Below are 14,952 nucleotides of genomic sequence, written 5' to 3' on the forward strand. Positions count from 1 at the left end.
GACTAACCTGGATTTGAATCTGCAAGTCCAGTTTCAAATCCTCAGCCCCCTTTCTGCAGGAGAGAATTACAGTGGCCCATCTTGTCACGTGAGTTGTGAGGATAACACAAAATAAGCATGAGATAGAGATCAGCCTCAATGGACATTACAAGTGGCAAAGCATTAGATTTTATCTTCTGCTATCTGACATCCACCTGTCATGCAAAAAAAGGTAAACAGGTGGGGTGTATGCTTTTCATTTGTACTGCAACTCCAGGAAATAGACCTGGGGCTAAGGTGCGTGCTTCTCCAAAGGCAAACAAGACTGCACACTTCAGAGGATAGATCAAAGATTACCCAGACAAGCACCCCCTCCCCCCCCCAGACAGAGATTTCCCTTCCCATGCTTGCTCTCAATCCAGAGAAAAGAACCCACAGAAAATCTGCATAAAAGCCATTCAGTGAATTAAAACAATGCCCAGAACATTAAGGCTACCAAGAAACAGCTGAACAGAAACTCCCTCAAGCTGTTGTTGTTTAGTCGTTTAGTCGTGTCCGACTCTTTGTGACCCCATGGACCAGAGCACGCCAAGCACTCCTGTCTTCCACTGCCTCCCGCAGTTTGGTCAGACTCATGTTGGTAGCTCCGAGAACACTGTCCAACCATCTCGTCCTCTGTTGTCCAACTTCTCCCCTTTTTCTGGAACTCTCTAGCTTTCTCCAAAATCCAGCGCATGTTTGCAATTTGGCCTCTGGTTCCTGTTTGCAATTTGGTCTCTGGTTCCTCTGCCCCTTCGAAATCCAGCTTGCACTTCTGGGAGTTCTTGGTCCACATACTGCTTCAGCCTGCCTTGTAGAATTTTAGAAGCCATCAAACTTTCCCAGGTTTCAGGGGAAGGGAAGCAAACCATTTAACATTTTTATGGGTGAGGGACCGCAAACTGACAACGCTAGCTTGCCAGTTTTCAATCATGACACAAGGAGGGCAGGATATCAACACCAAGGGATTTTCAGCATCAACCGGTAATCGCTGGAACACTGTTCAAACTTTAGGTTTAGTGGTAAAGCATAAAATGGCTCAAGCCCAACACACCTAAGATTATAGCATCCAGCCATGTATTTTCAATCACACGTGGCTGCTTGTCCTGATCTTCTGGACAGGATGGCATACTAACAGAAATATGCAAGTACTAGTCCGAAAGGTGCTCCCGAGACCTGTAGGAACTGCTGGGGGAATCATCACTTTTTGACATTCCTTTCAACCTATTAAAGACAGGTGTATTGTGCCCAGAGTGGTTGAAGTGACCCAGTCAGATGGGCAGTGGTATATTATTATTATTATTATTATTATTATTATTATTATTATTAATTTGCATCTCCTCCTCAATCTTATTGCTTGCCCAAGTCCCTTTGAAAAACTACAACCCATAAAACCTGGTGTATTTTTTAATGGCCCCTCAATCAAAAATATATATATCTGGCTGCTAACCAAAGGGCATTTTTAATTCTCGTCTTTTAAAAATAGCAATGCTATAGATTAAGTACCTATTAAATAATTAGGATAATTACAGTGCCAACACCAGCTGGTGCTATATAAAGGTTCCCATATATCAATGCCATTCCTCAATGCAAGTATATTAAAAGCCTACCATTAGTATAAAAACCTCATTAAAGTGTATCTCAAATTTTCATTCTTCTTAGATTGGGGTGGGGAACCTTCAGGCCATGGGCCAACCTTGGCCTGCCAGGGGCTCCAATTTGGCCAGTGAGGGCATTTCCCCCAAAATCACACCCAGCCATCCATCAGCTATTGTCACTGGTAGTGTCAGCTGGGGGGGGGAACCTTCTAAGGAATCCTGCCTGGTCCAATCCCTTCAACCTCTGTAAAGGATCCGTATGGGGTTGGGGTTTCCAAGAAGGTGGAGCAGTCTCTCTTTTTAAAAAAAAAAAAGATAATGCAGCAAAAGCAAGGAGACCCTGTTATTTTTTTTACTGCTGCACAAGGGATCAGTCCCTTTCAGAGCTGCTGTCTGCTTTATGCAGACACTGGCTCTGACAGGGACTGCTCTGTCATGCAGCGATGAAGAAACAGGGACTCTTTGAAGGAGTCTCCTCACCCATCCACCCTTTAAAAACCACTGGAGAAATCTTTAAAGAGGGGAAGAGTTTGTTGCACAGAGCGTTAGGCCCCCGCTCAGGTAGGATCACAGGGGCTGCCTTAAAGCAGGCACCGTTTGTGCAACTAGCTTCCTGTAGCATGTGCTTTCATGGACAACCTCCTTCACTGATTGCAACCAGTCTCTGAAGACACCAGTTGCTGTCCACCCCTTAATTAGTTACAGGTAGGTAGCCGTGTTGGTCTGCCATAGTTGAAACAAAAAAAAATCCTTCCAGTAGCACCTTAGAGGCCAACTAATTAGTCTGATTTTGTCTGATGCTGCTGGTTTTAAGATAGCCCCTCATTTGGAAAGTACAGGATTAGTTATTTTCAATAAGAACGTTAACAAGTTTCTAGATAAAACAATATATTGACTTTACAACGGTGTGGTCAACCTACTTATAATAAAAGATATACAAGAAAGTGGTGTTCTAACCATTTTTTTAAAAAAAGCAGACATTTAGCATTACATATTGCTCATATAATTGAAATTTCAAAATGCATGATCTCAGACACTGCAAGACCTTCGCTACAATAAGCTTCCAGAATATATATATATATTTATATAATCTCAGTGCACATTAAATAAAGATCTGCAAAATTTCATGAGCCCAAAACACAATGCCCACATTTATAATTGAAATCAAATTTATTTCACTCAGTTCTCATTCACTGAAGACTGAAAGGTTTGTTAATGTGTTAGGTCTCTCTGTCAGATTGCTTAAAAGCCTAGAGTTGTTTCTCCACCCAACCTTGAAGCCTTTTCAGTATTTACTGTGAGCTAAGCCAAGCAGTCACCTCTGGTTCTTATAAATGTTAACATGAACATGCAGGGAAAGGGGAGACTCTTTTCAAAGCTAACCGAATTATGCTCACCACTGAGCTGAGGACTGTTCCAAGAAGAAAGCATCTCGTTAGCTACCTTACTAAACATCTTAATATTGTCTAAACAAACCTCCCAGCCATTTATTCTGTTCACACTTTGTAGGCAACGAAGCGACGTGGCTTTTCTTTGCACCCTCTCTCTAATATGAGACACCCAACATATGGCTATGTGCGAGTGAGCTGCGTGCAGCTCCCGTGTAAAGCACACACACAAAACACAAGACGCAGAATATAAGGAAATGGAGTGATCACTTGGGGGAGCAAGTTTCAGTGCCTCTATCGGATTCTGTCCCCAATGGCTGTGGTCTCTGCACACAGAGTTCTTTCTGCAGGATAGTTAGCTGCAAATGCAACACTGCACAGCTGGGGGTCAGATCCTGAACGACACTGCCGTGCCCTCGTTCCTCCCTTGAGTCCAATCGTGAAAGCCCCAACAGTGCATGTCAAAGCCCAAGCTCAGCTTTAATTTTAATTTAATTTATTTGGATTTGCACACTGCCTTTCATTATGCAGATTCAAGTTTGCAATAGAAATGTTTAGACCTTAAAACAAAACGGCCAAATACAAAGCAATAAAATTTACCGAGGCCAGGGCGAGCTAATAATGTTGTTCCCCAGTTGTGCTTTGCAGAAGGGGGGTAGGTGGAGGGGGTAGGTGCACCTGCCTCTAGGAAATTAGCTTCTGCCTGAGCAAAAGGGCTGCCACTCTAAAACAAGTTGAGTTTGGCATGAAACTACTTGGCACAGACACTCTGCTCGTGCCTCTTCCTGTTATTCCCTCAACAGAACTATTGATCCTGGGATTAACGGGAGAAACTCACAAGATGACAAATCCTGCAGGCTTGACATACCTGAGGGCAGGCCGTGGCCTGCGGAACTTCACACAAGGAGCGTGCCTGGTCTTAACTGGAGCGCCTCAGCTTTACTGGATCTGGTTCCAGTTCTTCGCCTGTGCAATAAGCCCTTCCAGCAATTATGGGCCCCATTAAACCAGGATGTTTTGCCCTCTGTTTCTTGCATCCAGTTCCTGAGCTTCTCACCCTCGATCCAAACTGGCTGAGCCTTTTGTGCCTGCCAAGCCCCTTGCCTGGGATCTGACCTTTCGTCTACCTGTTTTCAAGCCTATTACAGGTGCACCTAAAAAAGAGGCAGGAATACTTGGCAGTTAAGTAATGCTAATATGTCCCAGCTTGGGTCTCTTCTAAGGGAAGCAGAGATATGGTACCTATGATTAATCACTTTGGTAGTTTTATCCTTGCATTTTGCTTCATTTCTGCATCTGGCAGCATTTTCCTATGAAGCTGCAGTTTGATACTTGCCTTATCCAAGGTGAAATAAAATGAACTGCCCCCTTTTCACTATGACAGGAGAGGGGGGAAAACAGTAGGTAGCTTTCTGGCAGATGGCCCTCCAGCTGTTTTGGGACTGCAATTCCCATCATCCCTAGCTAACAGGACCAGTGGTCAGGGATGATGGGAACTGTAGTCCCAAAAACAGCTGGAGGGCCAAGTTTGACCATGCCTGCAACAAATTAAAGCAGAAGACTGGCCACATGACATTACCAGTTTAAAAAGGGTGGGTGGGAGGTGCACAATGGTGGTATCACATTTTACAACAACCCTGTGTTCATCCTCTTGCCAACTTATGCCCATAAGTACAGGGACGCCCAACTCCCAAGAGACTGCAATCTACTGGGGGGGGGGACTGGCAGTGATCTACCCATTTGGGGGGCTGCAGGTCTAAGTTGTTGAGCTTCCGGGGGGGCTTTGCAAAGTTGTGGAGGTTTTGGGGGTTTTTTTAGAGGGGGGCTCCCCAAAGTTTTTAACCTTTTTTTAAACAGTAAGTGTGCAGACAACAATAGAACGCTCACTGAATGTGATGCAGGAAACAACAAGGGGGGAGGGGGTGGTACATGATTCTAAACAACGCGAGCGATAAGGATCCTGCGATTGATCACGATCATCCAGGGGTCGACCTGTCAATCACGGTCGACTGGTTGGACACCCCTTGAGATATATCCAGATATACCCCAGCCCATTTCAAGCAAGCTAGTGCTATCCTGGTAGCAAGTGGGGGTTGAGGGTAAACTCAAGCCTTTTGCCAAACATATTGTACTACTGAGGTACTAAAACTCGGGGTTATGATAACAGAAGCCTGAAATTTCTTTACATCTAAACAACACAATTTACATATTATACAGGAACTAAGCTACATCTGGTGAACATGTGGCACTTATAAGTAACACAAAAAGACCGCCAATAGAAACCTTTTATTGCATTTATTTTCCCAAATTGTTTATTGTTTTAAATGCTTTTTATCCCACCTTTCTTAAAAAGCAAGCAGTAAGTAAGTTTACAAGCCCAGTAAGACAAAAACATGAACTGAACTCATTAATAGCAAACAATAAATATGAACAAATGCCAAGAGGTTTCAAGTCTCCTGCTGCAGGTTTCATAATCTAATGCATCAATTGATTCCAGAATTAATTCCTAAAATGTCTGCCTGGCGTGTGCCTTTTGGAAGAAAATGCATGGATGTGGGGCACAGGCCCACAACACAAATTTGCCTAACTGCCACCAGACAAATTCAGAAGGTAGATGGATAGGATCTCACCTGCACAGCATTTTGGGTGCTCCCACCCACCAACCAGCAAATAAAAATAAAAAAATTTAAAAGAAGGGGAAGAGGCAGGAGACAGCACTCCTGTTCATGGCCCTCATGTGATAGTATGTTTCTGATGAGTTTTATCACTCAACTAGAGAAGAGTATATAATCATACTCTGCCAAAAGTGGCAAACCGTCTTCAGAGATAGGAATACAGTGAGCTTAGGTGGCAAAGAGGCTGACTCGACTGATGTCTGCTATTACTTGTCACAGAAACAGGACGGTCTGGCTTAGCATTCAAATAAGAAGCCACGTGGTGAGCTACAGCCTCGGTACTCCATGCGACTCTCCTCCCCCTCTGCAGCTGAGGGAAGGTGACTGAAAGCATCAGTGCTCAGCTAAACCAGGATCTGAAACCGTTGCTTGATCCTGGTTTGTGTGAACTAACCACAGTTAGAATAAACCAGTTTTCAGACTTCAACCACAACAGGAAACATAAATTTATTCAAAACCAAAAGTAAAAACTTTCAGTGCCCCACAAAGGGGTAGGGAGAGCATATTAAACAGAGGCTCACCATAGTCCACTGTTTAGCAATACCTCTGACTGTTACCATATTAATGGCATGTATATTTAAGAAGATGACTTGCTGAAAGGCTTCTGTATAAAATGTATCTGACAGGCTAAAACATTTTTATTTTTTTATTTTTTAAGGAGTAAGGTATGAAATAATCTGGGAAACACAACTTACCTCTACCTTTCCAGAGGTGGAAGATAATTCATGAGGAAACAAAAATCAGACTCTTCAGTAAATCACATAAGCCGAGTAAAGGAATCTTAGAACTTCAGCAAACAGGTGCATCTATCTTCAATGGGCAGCTGTCAGCTTAAGTCTCCAGTGGAAGGCCTCAGCATCAATTACTGAATTCTGGAGAGGAAAAGGGGAAGTCTTCCCATTAGCTCAACAACCTTGGACTCAAATTCCAGATTAACCATGTCACAAACAAAAATACTTAATTTCCAGATGGCACTCATTGCACGGATCAAAAGTGTTCCCAATTCCTGCAATCCAGGCATAGATGGTGCTTCAACCAATCCTGGCTTCTGCCTGAGAGACCAGGACATCAGGACTTGTCCCCCCAAAGTCCCTGTACCTCCACATGCAAAACCAAACCAAAAACCAACCACTAAACAACCTGCAGAGGTTATACTACTTCTAAGGAGAGGGGACACTTCAGGAAAGTGCTTTATACCAAGCCAGACCACTGATCCATCTAGCTTAATATTGTCTACAATACTGCTCTCTCCCTGCCCTACCTGGAGACGCCAACAATTGAATCTGGGCAGTTTGTTTCTGCCTCTTCCTAGCAAAAGGTATTATGGAATACATATTGAAAACAAGTCGCAAAAAACTCTGATTCAGCACCAGTACTTTTCCCCTCTGGCTTCCAGTTAATTCCCCATGGGGCAGTAAGGCTGATGTGAACTTTTCCACCAACACACCACTCAAAGACACTATATATGCCAGAGCTACAGAAAGGCACAATCCCCTTTCTCTCCTCATTGTCTTCTAGAACCCTGCTTTGATCAGATTTGCTTTTGAAAGCAATTAAGGCAATTATGTACTTTTAGACCAGTGGAGGGCAAATGCTGGCCAATGGCCCAAAGACCAGAACAGCTTCTGAGAAGTACTGTAAGTAGATCTCAACTTCTTCTGTTAAGTTACCACCTGAATGAATGTAGGGATAAGTTCGAACATGGAACAGCATTTAAGGGGGGGGGGGAAGCAGTTTGTTAGAAAGACTCTTGTTTTGCATAGCTGGGATTTCCCCAGCTGCAGAATTTCCAAGAAGGAAATGCAGGGATTCCTGCATGTGCTGCTGTTGCATCGCATTTGAATGAGGGGCTGAAGGAGGGTCAACCTTTCTGCTGCGGATTCTTCAAAGACCCTAGCTGTGGGCTGACTCTCTTTCCTTTTGACATGGAGTCTCGTACTAGTGCTAAAACAGACAAGAGTGGCTGTCTGAACAGTCACTATCTGTCTGCTATCTATCCAAAAGATGAAAGTTAGAGGCAGGTGAAAACTTCTTCCTTCCACTCACCGACCAGTTCTTTCTTTTCTTTTCATTTTTAGTGTTTTCATAGTTCTAGCTGTTGTAGCAGCATTTTCCTGTTTTGCAGTGCCACCTTTCTCAGAAAGTAATTTTAATATTCTCAGTGGGGATTTTGTTTTTCTTTAGCGTTTGGTTCAAACTGGAATTTTGTCACTGAGGTTAATGAATGTATTTAAAAATCACGTACTGTTGTATTTTTAATTATTACTTTAAGTTGCCTACAGGCACTTTGCGTTAGGAGATACAAAATTTTTGACAACAACAACTGAACCACAAAATAATAAAAAGCAGGTCCAATTCACTGCGGATTGTGTCCAACACTGCGTGAGCCGAGTTCTGCCTGCACAATGGGACTTCCCCCTTTCTCTCCCTGCACACTCCCAACATTTACTCCCTGAATCCTCTGAAGGGGAGAGGACAGCTCCACTGTACAAACATAACAGCAGAAACGGAAACAGACCCAGATTCTCAACCGTCCCGATTTCTGTCCAATTATCAAGAGTTATCAAAATATTTTGCTTTGGGCAGTAGCAATTTCAGAATAAAAATCCTGTAAGAAAAATGAAGTATGTCCAACTGGCGTTCAGCCATCTGCCACATTTATGAAACTTGATATGCTAATTTTATTAAGTGCATGGATAAAAAAATTGCACGATAGCTGCAGCCCACAGTATTTATTCAAATCCTTTCTGCTGATCAAATTATCAGAGCTTGCTTTATTTGACCTCAATGCAAATGTGACATTAGCATAGTGTTAGCCAAGAAAACACACTCCCATGTGAGTGTGGCGCCACACAGTTATTGCTACACCAGTAAACGGCAACACGTATGGAATACCCTTTTATCAGTGACACCCTTTTTACAAGAGAGGCTGCAAGTTACAGTAGTCCGGAGGCATTCCATGCAAAAGACAAAGTCATAGGGCTCAAAGTTTGCAACAACAACAAAACATGGAAGTCATTTGCAGCCAGCACTTTACCAATCCCACATGTTGAATTGCTCCATGGATTATTTTAGATTCAGAGCACAAAGGTTTCCCCTCTTAGGACTCCTCCAGATGACCTGTCTATTGAGTATTTATTCTGGTTTGCTTGCAGGGCAGTTATGCAACAAGGAAGATTCATCCTAATTTGTTTGCTGGGTGTTTACACATCTTCCCGTTAATCAGTCTTCACCCATCACTTTTCAGCACATTCCTCCATCACTTTCCTAACAACATTAAAAAAACAAAATAGATTTATTGCCCTAGGGCGGCAGAGTTCTTTAGCCCACTTCAATTGTGCAAACCTAAATTTCCATTATGTGCTTTAATCCCTCCTACAATATTGACAGTCTGGCGGTGCCCTAAAAATTCATTATACAAGTCCTCTCTCCTGTACTCCAAAATGTAATGTCAAAAGGCTTTTGGCTTATTAATACAAATCTCTACTAGAAAACTAAAAAACACACACCCAACAACCCTTGTAAAGAACAAGTAATGATCCCAGAGGATGTATGTGCTGCAGAGGCAAGAAGCAATCTTGGAACGGGACTGTTTGGAGGCTTCCCTTCCTCCACTTCCCACCTAGAAAAATCAAGGTTGTCTTTCTTTTCTGCAAGTGTTGGAACAACCCATTTAGTTTAAAACCAGTAATAGGCATTGCAGAATGGGAAAAATCTCGTCTCCTCTTTGGCCTGGTGACATCTTATTATAAGAGCAACTGCAATTCAAAGATAATTAACACCCACAAATGGTTCTTGAAGGCAATCCACCTATTATGCTTGAATTTCTCTTCCCTTCCCAAGGCCTACGCATTTGCCAAAAGATGTTTTCGTTACTTGCAGATTTTCTTCTTCTTCTTTATACCGCCACTAGACCACATTAATGGATGCCAAGGTCTTTTGCTTCCTTAATGCCATCACAAGCTGTTGCTTCCAGAGTCATCTGCCTTTGAGTGATTCAGCAGAGATGATCGACTGTGGGAGGATTTAACCCATTTTAAGATGCATCTTAATGCTCCTTCCGTGCACGTAATAAAGTGCGACTGACAGAAACTGAACTTCAACCTGCTACAAGTTAATTACTACTAATAGCAATACAGTAATTTGTTCAGCATTGAAATAAAAAAATTCCTTCAGTAGCACCTTAAAGACCAACTAAGTTTTTATTTTGGTATGAGCTTTCGTGTGCATGCACACTTCTTCAGCATTGTATTTTGCCCCACCACAAGCCCATGCATTAAGCCACAAACAGTCTCTTCTTATGAACCACCTGTGAGCTCGGGAGCCCATGGTTCCTCCAACAAGTCTTGGGCACCTGAAACCAGATTCCATGGAACCCACTCTCTATTAAGGGAATCAGAACAGAATCATTTTTAAAAAAAAGTTTAACGAAGGCAGTTGACACCTGAACAAAATAACATTGCACAGAACATTGTGACAGCATTGCACAGAATAATTTATTCAATACTGTCCCCCATATGCTAAAAACAACACTTCAACATCTACAGGCTACAAAGACCATGAAATCATTCCTGCTCTCTTGAGAAAGAAATTCCCCAGAAACAGGCACTGGGGGCAAGAGAAGCAATGCTAAGCCCCAGATTCAACATGCACCCTGTTGAAATTCAACCTGCTACAGTTCTAAACAGCTGCATTCTGCATTACAGATACAGTAAACCACTCCAAAAAGGAATTTTTCACGCTCTCTCCACTATTAAGATTTGATAGTTTATAACAGAAACCCCAACAGCCTTGAGCAGATGTCGCTGTCACTTTTTCTGCCAAAATTCATAACTTTTGATGGGAAATAGTACTTTGGTTTTTTAAAAAAATACAACCAGCAATAAAATGAAAGATTATTATAATTTACTAAGATTCTAAAGAATGATGGCTACTGCACATTACCAGTTTTAATTTAATCATTCTAGTTGTATCTGATGGATTATGCAAAGAAGTCTAAAATGCACTTTTATTGTGACTCAGTTCCTTATGAGGGTCCCCCCCTCCAGCCCTAATTAGAAAAGGCAGTAATTGTCAGGAGTATGGGTAGGAGTCAGGCTCTGGGGCCTGTAGTGCTTTGCAGGACTGGGGCCTGCCTCAGCTTGTGCTGGAGAGGCAAGGAGTGGTCACTCAGGTGAGGCCACTTGATACCTCACTGCATCTGGTGGCAGGAGCTGGGAGGGATAAAAGCCCAGCAGTTCCCTTCAGCTCTTTGCCACAGCAACGCTATCCCTGCCTGGTTGCATCTGGCCTCCTGCTCCTTGGACCCTCGCCTTGTCTTCGCCTTGCTTCTTGTTCCTTGGAACTTCGCCTTGCTTCTTGTTCCTTCGCCTTGCTCCTTGATCCTGGGACCCTTGCTTTGCCTTCGCCTTGCTCCTCGACCCTTGGACCTTCGCCTTGCTTCTTGCCCCGTGGACCTTCGTCTCTGCCTTGCTCCTTGACCCTGCAACTGCCTGCTGCTGGACCCTCAGCCCTGCACCTGTTCCTGCTTCTTCACCACCATCTTGCCTCTGGTCCTGACGCCCGCCGACCGGACCGCGACAGTAATTTCCTTTCCTCTAATAGAGCTCAAGTAATATGCCTCAAATTATTTACCTTACCATCTCCTCAGAATGAAGCAACAGCTCATTCTAAGATCTTTTGAATGAAGAATAAAACTAGAATGCTCTGTATTTCTATTACTGTATAAATTTGACAATCCAAACACAATCACTTCTCTCTCTTTTTGCCCTGGTGGGTTTCTGGAGAGGACCTTCTCTCTTGCTGATTGCTTCACTACTGCTCAGAGCACAGCATCAGTGACTTCTCACTCCTAAAAGGGAAGGCGTTTACTACCACAGAAATGGGATTAAGAACAAACAGCTGCAAATGTATAAATGGAAATGAAGAACAGATAAGGCTGGAGATAAGCAGTAGTTTTCCCTCCACACTGGTGGTTAGGAAGAGCCCTTCTTCACACAAAAAGCTGCTAGCACCTGAAAACTGAGGTTTAAATTAGGGTAGACAACCTAAAGCCCGTGGGCCGGACCGGGAATCAGTGTGTTTTTACATAAGTAGAATGTGTGCTTTTATTTAAAATGCATCTCTGGGTTATTTGTGGGGCGTAGGAATTCATTCATCCCCCCCCCCAATATAGTCCGGCCCACCACATGGCTGAAAAAGGTTGCTGACCCCTGGTTTAAATAGTCAAGGGTTGCCTGGTGCTTTCATGTTCAAGTGCCGAGATCAGTTGAAAGGGGGCCCTGTTGGTAGTTCCTCTGCCCTCAGAGGTAAGGAGGGGGGGACTGGCAGCCGAGGAGTGGGCCTTCTCCATGGGCATAGCCAAGGGAGGGCAGGGAGGGGCATCTGCCATGCCAAGTCAATAAAAGAACATAAAAAAATACAAAGCAAACTGAAGTTCTGCCATCCCTAACAAAAAGCCTGCCCCTCCCAACAAAAATCCTGGCTACACCCATGGCCTTCTCTGTGGCAGCCCCCAAGTTGAGGACCTCCCTCCCGACAGAAGTACGCCTGGCACCTTTCTTATACAACTTTCAGAGAATTTTTAAGACACACCTCTCTTCCCTGACTTTTGACTTTTGACATATGTTTGAAGGATGCACATAATAATAATAATAATAATAATAATAATAATAATAATAATAATTTATTATTTATACCCCGCCCATCTGGCTGGGTTTCCCCAGCCACTCTGGGCAGCTTCCAAACAGAATATTAAAATACAGTAGTCCGTCAAACATTAAAAGCTTCCCTAAAAAGGGCTGCCTTCAGATGTCTTCTAAAAGTCTGGTAGTTGTTTTTCTCTTTGACATCTGGTGGGAGGGCGTTCCACAGGGTTAGGGTTGAAAAGTTGTTTCAAACTGTTTTTAATACTGCATTTTAAAGATGTAACTCACCTCGGAACCTTGGGGTGAAGAGTGGCAGGCAAGCAAACAGGCAGGCAGGGCACCTTGTGCCTCCGCAGTATATGCCTCCCATTCATTTCCAGAAAGCACAGCTATGGCGCCCTTCCTTGGTTCCTGTAGATCGCTACAGAAGAACAAGAAGCGTCCTGTCCCCGACACAATGTCACAGAGGCAAAGGCAGGAGATATGAGAGGCAGAATTACACTGGAAAGAGCCCTTCATATCTCAGTCCACAACTATACTAGAATTACTTTTAACTTCTTTTATATATGGAATAGTTTTTAAATGTTTGCATTGTTTTTATATCTGGAATTGTTTCTTCCTTGTTGTTTACACTTTTCTTGTTTTATTCCTGTAATTGTATATTTTATTGCCATAACCCATGCTGGGATCTTTAGGTAAAGGGCAGGTAAGAAATCTAATGTACTGTACAACCAATCATATCATATCCCACTACCGGTCTCCTATGTTAACAGCCATATTGTCAGTACTTTATCTATTATAAGAAAGTCATATTTGCCTGAATGGCCCTGAGGAGGTTCTAAATGTTAAGATCACTTATTTCACTGGAGAAATCAGTGAAGCAGGTAGAACACAACACAAATAATAAGAATAAATTTGTCAGTGGGGTTTGAATGAGAGAAGGAATGCACTTCTGAATGCGAGAAACAGAACAGAATTCCAAAGGGAGAAATGGGAAGACTGGGAACTTTAAGATAGAAGAAGAGAGGGTCACGAACATTAAGTCAATGCTGGTTATTTGCCAATGTCACTGAGAGCAAACTACAGTGGTACCTTGGTTCTCAAACGCCTTGGTACTCAAACAACTTGGAACCCAAATACTGCAAACCCAGAAGTAAGTGTTCCGGTTTGCAAACTTTTTTCGGAAGCCGAACGTGCTCCGTTTTGAGTGTTACACTTCCAATTTGAGTGCCACACTTCTGTTACGCTGAGGCCTGTCTGTTTTTACTATTTATTTTGCATTTTTGTTTTTGCTGCTCTTTTTTTTGTTTTTGTGACTGTGTGGAACCCAGTTCAGCTACTGATTGATTGATTGTGTGTGTGACTGCAGTACATTGTTTATTGCTTTCATTTTATGGATCAATGTTCTTGTTAGTAAAATTGATGTTAAATTGCTATTTTAGGGGTTGTTTTTAAAAGTCTGGAACAGATTAATCCATTTAGCATTACTGTACTTTCTATGGGAAAGCGTGCCTTGGTTTTGGAATGCTTTGGTTTTGGAACGGACTTCCGGAATGCATTAAGTTTGAGAACCAAAGTACTGTACCACTGGAATGCCCTCTGGAATGAAGGCAATGCTTTGTGATTAGGCATTTCACCCCTTTTGAAAACAAACACCAAAAATAAGATACTGGCTTTTTGGGGGGCACCCGATTCAAAAGAGGATGATACGCGACTATGCCTTCTGAGAAAGCCTTGCTCTCACTCTTTAAGGGCTTTATTTCGCCTCACTGATGCAACCAAATGGATTGACTACATAATATTGCACCATCATATTCACTAAATGTTTCCCAACTAGCTGGGAAGCCCTAACCCAACCACAGGGGGCAGGGGATGGGGGATGGGTGTGAGAGAAGGAAAATAATTCTGAAGCAGGAAATGGAACAAAGGACAATGACTGGTGAATTTTCTAAGATGTTATTACTCTCAATTAAGGATTCTTTTCATAGTTTAAAGCCATAAAAGGAAAAGGGGGTGCATTTGATTCTGTTCTTGAATACAGGTTTAGGATTGGCAAAGGCTTTGTTCCAAGCTTTTATTCCATTCAGTCACCTGTCCCCACCTTGCAATATAATTATATTTTAAATATGTTGATAACGCAGTAGTGTGATAGCTCCAAGTACACAAACAGATACGAATACAAACCAGGCTTGTTTATTATAATCCTAGGTTGATCATTAAACATACCAAAGCAAACAAATGATATTGTAAAACTCCATGAAGGTAGGGTAGCCAAGTCATGACCAAGAGCTTGCGTGTATAATTAAAAATGTGGGTAGAAAAGCTAATAACACATAACCAAAACCCAAACACCCTCCTCAAAAGGGGGGGGGACACGAAGTCCCCAGTATGGAGCTCACAGTACAAGTAGGATTTCTGCCAGGAATTGTCCATCTCCTGCTAAATTGTTATCTTCCTGTGAGTCTAGAGCAGGCACCTCCAAACTGCGGCCCTCCAGATGTTTTGGCCTACAACTCCCATGATCCCTAGCTAACAGGACCAGTGGTCGGGGAAGATGGAAATTGTAGTCCAAAACATCTGGAGGGCCGAAGTTTGGGGATGCCTGGTCTAGAGAGTCGAAAAGGGA

The 14,952-nt window shown here is 42.9% G+C and overlaps 1 protein-coding gene across 9 annotated transcripts in view; it reads right to left on the bottom strand.

Moving 5' to 3' along the window:
- Positions 1-14,952, bottom strand: part of NCOA1 (nuclear receptor coactivator 1) — a 268,356-nt gene that overhangs the window by 194,244 nt on the left and 59,160 nt on the right. For 8 of the 9 annotated variants that reach the window (XR_009557408.1, XM_060273179.1, XM_060273180.1 and 5 more), the window contains exon 2: positions 6,375-6,551. The exons of the other annotated variant lie outside the window; for it this stretch is intronic. The gene's annotated coding sequence lies outside the window, so the exon portion shown is untranslated. The remainder of the gene's footprint in view (positions 1-6,374; positions 6,552-14,952) is intronic. 9 annotated transcript variants of the gene reach the window in all.

The sequence above is a fragment of the Zootoca vivipara genome, chromosome 3 (genome assembly GCF_963506605.1).
Source record: "Zootoca vivipara chromosome 3, rZooViv1.1, whole genome shotgun sequence".
NCBI lineage: Eukaryota > Metazoa > Chordata > Lepidosauria > Squamata > Lacertidae > Zootoca > Zootoca vivipara.